Genomic DNA, 7876 nt, shown 5'->3' with positions numbered 1-7876 from the left:
AAACAAGGATTTTTTTTTTAATAATTTAACGGTGTTCAAACAAGCTCAAAATGACTTTTGAATAGTCACCTGAATAAATAATGGCTTTTGAGTAATCACCCACTATTCTGGGAATTTAATTGCATGTTACTCAGTGATCAAAATTTTAAGGGAAAAAATGAAACAATGATACTGTTTTATGATTTCAAGATTTCTTACAAAATGCTGAAAAACTAAAATCAATGAAAATGCACAAAACATCCTTACAAAACCAAACTTCACTTAAAATTCACTTGTTATTAGAGGTGGCAATATGTATCCTATCCGTGGGTATCCAATTCGACCCTACCCCATCGGGTAGGATTGCCAACCCGCACTCTATATATGTTTATGTTATATACGTATATAAAAATATGTTTTAAGTGGATGTTGAATCAAAGATTTCTCACTAAATGCAAAAGATCCTTAACCATTAAAAGAAAATCATTAATTGATAATTTAATATTTTTTTTACATAAAAATCAGTTTTATTTTAAATTATCATCAAGTTATATAATAATGTATATTTTTTGTAGCCCGCGGGTAGGGTCGGGTACCCGCGCGTTAAGAGCGGGTAGGGTTAGGGTTGAGATATTCTCAATCCGCGGATAGGGTATAGTTGAGTTTATATAAAAATATCAACCCGCGAGTAGGGTTAAGATTGGATCCAAACCCTACCCTACCCTACCCACTGCCACCCCTAACTGTGGACGTGCACACCGTGATGTGTGTGAGCTAAACGTGGGTCATGCATCTGAACCGCAACTGACAATTTTCAACGGATTTTACCATCGTTGATAGGGTTTAAAGAAAATTCAATCCCTTTTAGACTATCCTACGAAGGTTTTATGTTTTAGCAGAGCTCCAATAAGTATTACAATTTGTAAGGAATCGAATTCATCATCATAAAATAAAATCAAATTGGCTATGTTGGGTTTAATAAAAACAAAAAAAAAGGTGGTGAATAAATTTGATGTAGTACGAATATGGGATAGTGGTAGAGTGATGCGGGCAGAAATTGGTGAATTAAAAATTATTAGAATATATACGTTGCAAGTATAATTCTTAACTCGCCAAAAATCCACCGCTCAATTTAGAAAGGTATCACAGAAAATTGAAATTTAAAATACTGGGAGTATGAATCCCAGGTCGTCTCCCAACGAGTTGCAGGAAAGGGAGCTATTTTATTAATCAGATGTTTTCGAAAAAGTTTGAGTTGAGTAAACAGGAAATTAAATTGATGAAATTGAATAATGTAAATAAAAGCCTTGACTGGGAGTTGATTACATGGAAACCCTATTCTTGATGGAATACTCTAAGATTAATTGACAATTGAGAGTTATTTCGTTTAGTTATCCTTTACTAAGTAAGGGAAGGTAAAACAAGACAAAGCAGAGAACATGGAAGAGTAAACCAAGTAAAGGAAACGAACTAGAATGACGAAGTCTTGATGAGGTAATAACTCTTCTCAGTATTCCAATGCAAAGAGCAATCGCAAATTAAATCCTAAGAACTATGAATGTCTAGAGAGAAAACCTAGAGGAGGAGTAAAAACTAGATCTAAAATTAAAACTTGTGTAGAATGAATGTTCTCTTTGGTTTCTGCATGTTCTCTGACTCTAGTCTGCTGTTCTGGGCCGAAAACTGGGTCAAAATAGGGTCCAAAATCGCCCCCAGCGAATCCTGCAGATTATGCAGATCGCGCATGTCACGCGATCGCGTCATCCATGCGGACGCGTCATTCGCACTTTTCCTCGCCACGCGTTCGCGTCGTCCACGCCTCCGCGTCGCTCGTGCTTTTCCAGTCCGCGCGGTCGCGTGAGCCATGCTGCCGCGTCACTGCGATTTCTCCTCTTTCGCGCGGTCGCGTGAGCCATGCAGCCGCGTCACTTCTCACTGGTTATCTCCTCAATTTCTTGTGTTCCTTCCATTTTCGCTAGCTTCCTTTCCAATCTCCAACTCATTCATGCCCTATAAAGCCTGAAACGCTTAACACACAGATCACGGCATCGAATGGAATAAAGGAGAATTAAAATGCATAATTAAAAGTCTCTAGGAAGCAGTTTTCAATCATGTAATAATTTCAGGAAGGAAATATAAATGCATGCTAAATAAATGAATAAGTGGGTAAGGATCATGATAAAACCACACAATTAAATACAATATAAACCATAAAATAGTGGTTTATCAACCTCCTCACACTTAAACATTAGCATGTCCTCATGCTTAATTGAAGGAGATAAAGTAAATAAGTATGAACATGTAGAAACTCATGCAATGCAATGCAATCTTATATATATATGAATGCAACTATATGATTCTTGTCCACTTGATCAAAAGTAAATAAGCTCTTCAAAACAATTACAAATCAACGTGTATCAACTTTTTATTTTAATTTTTATCATATGTGCATTGATCTTTGAATTCTCAATTCAGCATTGGGGTAATTTTGTCCCCTTATTCATTTATTTATTAAAATTTTTTTTAATAGAGGCAAAAATAAACATAGCTTATCAATGCACATAGATTTTTAATTCTTATAGTTTCACATGAGTAGGTATCCAAATTCCCATTAAATTATCATGACACATTCCCTTAATAACTTTTGTTCCCACAATTTTCCATACTTAACTAGCACACATAATTCTATCTTAAGCTAACCAAAGATTCAATTTGGGATATACAATTGTTTTTTCGCTTAAGGCTAGTAATGTGGTGAAATATAGAACAAATGGGATTTAAAGGCTCAAAGTGGTTAACAAAGGTAATTGAAAAGGGTAGCTGATCATCCCGTGGAAGCATGGCTTTGGTGTCTCCAGCTCTGTAGGAAACTCCGACTGCTGAGACAAGATCTGAGACCAAGGCGGGAAAAGGTAAGTTGCCCGCAATTTGTACGTGTCCCATGGCATTCCGGATATGTCTTGGTAGATTCAGAGGCTGGTTTGTAAGGATGCACCATAGTAGAACGGCCATGTCTGCAGTGAAGGAGGACTCGTGAATGCTCGGAAAGACGTAATGGGACATGATCTGTGCCCATACGCGAGCCTCCAAGGTAAGTGCTGAAGCTGATATTCCCTTAGGGCGGGTACGATGGTATCCGTAGATCCAACGGCTGCCAGGTAGTGCGATAACTCTGAGAACAGCTTCCTAGTCAAATTGGTACATCTGGCGCTTGAGTGCGGCTTCTTGAAAGGCGTCCAATCCTTTTGGAATAGGGAGAAGACTCAAAGCTTTGTTGAATAGCCTCTTCTGTAATGGGGACTTGCTTCTGACGGACAAAGACAGACTGCAGGGTAGGCAGGTAGAAGTTAGAGTAGAACTCGACTACCCAAGAAAGATTGACCTGCTTCTGTTGTCTCTGTAGGAAACCCCATTGTCTTCGTTCAATTTGCGGCTCAACAAAAGTAGCAATATTGGGCGGGAGGATAAGAAGGTGTTCGTTGTTGTAACTCCTTTCAGCTAGAATAGGGAACATCTGCTCACAGTAGCGATTTGGAAATCGCGCAGTGTCCTTTGCTGGAAAGGCTTTCTCTTTTTCATCAACCTTGATGATCCTCTTAAATCTTTTTGTTGAGGGCTTGACTGCAGTTGAAGAAGGCTCTACCACTAGTGCTCTTTTAGTTCCTCTTCTTGCTGGTGGTTTGGGAGTAGCTTTCTCTTTTTCTTTCTTGGTGGCCATCCTGAAAAAGGGAAGAGAAAGTAAATTAAATTCAAAGAGACATATAGCAAGGAAGAGAACGGAAAAGGTGGTGATGGATGCGCATTAGGAGGTAACTGACATTAACACACGCTCATGAGTACATGTGAAAAGTCATCAAAGGAAAATAGCTAGTGCATATAATGACAAGTGAATGCAAGGTGTTTATTGGCATGCCGGAAAAGGGCATGAGTAGCATAGACCAAGCATTACTTTGTAACAAACCATCACGTTTGTATTGACAATTAAATTCAATTAATATAATAGTAAAGGGAATTTGTGAAAAGCAAGTATTGAATATTAGAATAACATAGAGAAGTGCATAATGCCATATGGGCTTTTTCACAAACACATAGCATGCACGGTAAATAAAGTATAGAAAGTATTAAAGTGAACATGCAAGCAACCCTTTAAAGAAAATAATATATAATTGTCAAACAATTTGCAATAATTCACAAGCATATAAGGAAGAATAATGACTCAAATAAAATTCTAACACCACGTAAAAAGGAAAGAAGAAGAAAGAAAATATGAATAATGAAAAGAAAAAGAAAAGAAAAGAAAATAACATATAAAATAAGAAGAATGATAGAAAAGAAAAGGGTGAAGAAAAAAATAAAACCTTGTTAATGGAGGTGAGGGAGGAAGAGTGAAAGGTGAGATAGAAGGAAGAGGGGAGGAGGAAGAAATAAGGAGGGAAAAGAGAAAATAGGATTTGGAGAGAAAAAGATATGATATTTGGCAAAATTAGGAAAACTGTGCGCCACAAACGACGCGATCGCATGGGGCACGCGGTCGCGCGACTTGCGCTTAAGGTGATTGACGCGGTCGCGTCGGTCACGCGGTCGCGTGACCCTAGTTTGTACTAGTGGCGCGAGGGTTGCCTCGCACTCGCACAACTCTCTGTTCAAAATCATTAAATGCCAAATTTTAGGTGACACGATCGCATGGGGCATGCGATCGCGTGAGTGGGCAGTTTATGGGGTACGACGCGGTCGCGTGGGGTACGCGGTCGCGTGAGGGGACTACGCGTCCAGCACCACTCTGGCACAACTTTCAGCTGTGCGCCCTTTTTACGTCGAAAAATCAGGGCACGCGATCGCGTGGGGCACGCGGTCACGTGAAAGGTCAATATGCCCATACGACGCGGACGCGTCGGCGACGCGGTCGCGTGGGCTGATTTGTGTCATTGGCACGCCTCCAGCCACGCTCCAGCGTGACTCTCTGTTCGTTTTTATTTTTCTCCCCTCTTCTTGCGACGCGGACGCGTCGCTGATGCGGTCGCATCGCGTGGCATATTCCTCTCTCTCTCTTTTTTTTTTTTAAATAAAAGTATGTAAATGCATCAGCACAAAATCTACTAATAAAGAGAAGAGTTATTGGATAAGAAAACTAAAAATAGAGAAAAGAACGATCATACCATGGTGGGTTGTCTCCCACCTAGCACTTTGCTTTAACGTCCGTAAGTTGGACGCTCCACTAGCTCAGTCTTTGGCTATGTGGGGATCTTCCAAGAGGAAGATCTCGAGTTCCTTGTCTTTCTTCCGCTTTACGCCATGGTACAGCTTTAAACGATGTCCATTAACTTTGATAAGCTCCGAGCTCGAAGGATGGCTAAGGTGATAAACTCCGTACGGTTCGGCCTTCTCTACTCTGTATGGACCTTCCCATTTTGATCTCAACTTGCCTGGCATGAGCCTCAGTCGAGATTTGTAAAGGAGGACTGAGTCCCCAGGTTGGAACTCTTTCCTCTTGATGTTCTGGTCATGTACAGCCTTCATCTTCTCCTTGTGTAGTCTTGAGTTCTCATAAGCTTCTAGGCGAAGGCTCTCCAGTTCTTGCAGTTGCAACTTCCTTTCAGCTCCGGCTTTCTCCATTCCCATATTGCACTCCTTGACTGCCCAAAAGGCTTTGTGCTCTATTTCAACTAGGAGATGGCAAGCTTTTCCATAAACTAAGCAGAAAGGACTCATCCCAATAGGTGTTTTGTAAGCTGTTCTGTATGCCCAGAGTGCATCTTGTAGCCTGGTGCTCCAGTCTCTTCTATGAGGTTTTACTATCTTCTGCAAGATACGCTTTATCTCTCTATTTGACACCTCGGCTTGCCCATTGGTCTGAGGATGGTATGCTGTCGCAACCTTATGAATTATCCCATGCTTCTTCATTAGTCCTGTTAGTCTCATGTTACAAAAATGGGTGCCTTGATCGCTCACGATTGCTCGTGGTGATCCAAAGCGACAGATAATATGGTTTCTCACAAAGGAAACAATAGTGTTAGCATCATCAGTGTGGGTAGGAATTGCTTCCACCCATTTGGAAACGTAATCCACAGCTAACAATATATAAAAATAACCATCAGAATTTGGAAATGGACCCATGAAGTCAATGCCCCAAACATAAAAAATTTCACAGAAAAGCATATATTGTTGAGGCATCTCATCCCTCTTGGATATATTACCAAATTTTTGGTATGGGAGGCAAGATTTACAAAATTTAGCAGCGTCTCTAAAAAGAGTAGGCCACCAGAATCCACAGTCTAAGATTTTTCTAGCAGTTCTTTGAGGGCCAAAATGTCCTCCACTCTCAGATGAGTGACAAGCCTCTAAGATGGACTGAAATTCTGATTGAGGCACACACCGTCTAATTACCTGATCAGCGCCACATCTCCATAAATATGGGTCATCCCATATATAATATTTAGACTCGCTTTTCAGCTTGTCTCTTTGATGCTTAGAAAAGTTTGGAGGAAATGTGCGGCTAACTAGATAATTAGCTACAGATGCATACCAAGGAGATACCTCAGATACTGCTTGCAGGTTATCAAATGAAAAATTATCATCTATAGGAGCAGAATCATCTTTAATGTGCTCAAGGCGACTCAAGTGGTCTGCCACTAAATTCTGGTTGCCACTCTTATCCTTTATTTCTAAATCAAATTCTTGTAATAGTAGTATCCAACGTATAAACCTTGGTTTTGACTCCTTTTTAGATAATAGATACTTTAAAGCTGCATGGTCCAAATACACTACTACTCTAGTACCAAGTAAATAAGCTCGGAATTTATCCAGAGCAAAAACAATAGCAAGAAGCTCTTTCTCAGTAGTAGTATAATTGGACTGGGTAGCGTCTAAAGTCTTAGACGCATAAGCAATAACAAAAGGATCCTTACCTTCGCGCTGAGCCAGCGCTGCTCCTACTGCATGGTTGGAAGCATCGCACATGATTTCAAACGGCTAGCTCCAGTCTGGTCCTCTCACAATTGGATCTTGAGTCAGGGCGGCCTTCAGCTTATCAAACGCTTATTTGCAATCCTCACTGAACTCGAACTCAATATCCTTCTGCAGTAATCTGGATAAGGGAAGTGCTACCTTACTGAAATTCTTTATGAATCTCCTGTAAAAACCTGCATGGCCAAGGAACGAACGGACTTCCCTCACAGAGGAGGGGTAAGGTAAACTAGAAATAACATTCACCTTTGCTGGGTCTACAGAAATGCCAGTATTAGATACCACATGTCCTAATACAATCCCTTGTTTTACCATAAAATGACATTTTTCAAAATTTAATACAAGATTTGTATTAACACATCTATCTAATACTCTAGATAATCCATCTAAGAAAAGGCTAAAAGAATCACCATAAACGCTAAAATCATCCATAAAAACCTCCATACAGTCCTCAATAAGATCAGAGAAAAGACTCATTATACACCTTTGGAAAGTAGCTGTTGAGAAGTGAGTTTCCTTGCAATGATAACTGGAAACTTCTGCTCATCTTCAAGATAAGCATATTTGAGGTGTGGAGGAAGAGGTTTTAATTCCAACTTCTGATCATGGGCAGGCTCTGGATTGTCTGGAACTTGTGAAAATGCCGAAGTGCCCTCGTTGTCAATCAAGAGGATCCCCACACTTGGACCTTGTCCAATGTGCCTCTCTTCTAATTCTTCCTTGTGAACTGCAGCTACAGTTTTATCTATGACATCACACTAGAAGATAGAATGATCTTCTGGAGGGTTGTTTATGACTCCATTCAGATTGAAGATTACTATTCGGCCATCTATTTCAAAAGAATATGTTCCTGAAAAAGCATCCAATTTGAATTTTGATGTCTTCAGGAATGGTCTTCCAAGTAGGATTGATGATGACTTATCTGAGTCATTAT

The sequence above is a fragment of the Arachis ipaensis genome, chromosome B01 (assembly GCF_000816755.2).
Source record: "Arachis ipaensis cultivar K30076 chromosome B01, Araip1.1, whole genome shotgun sequence".
Classification (NCBI taxonomy): domain Eukaryota; kingdom Viridiplantae; phylum Streptophyta; class Magnoliopsida; order Fabales; family Fabaceae; genus Arachis; species Arachis ipaensis.
The sequence above is the reverse complement of the archived record's forward strand: the minus strand, read 5'-3'. Positions refer to the sequence as shown.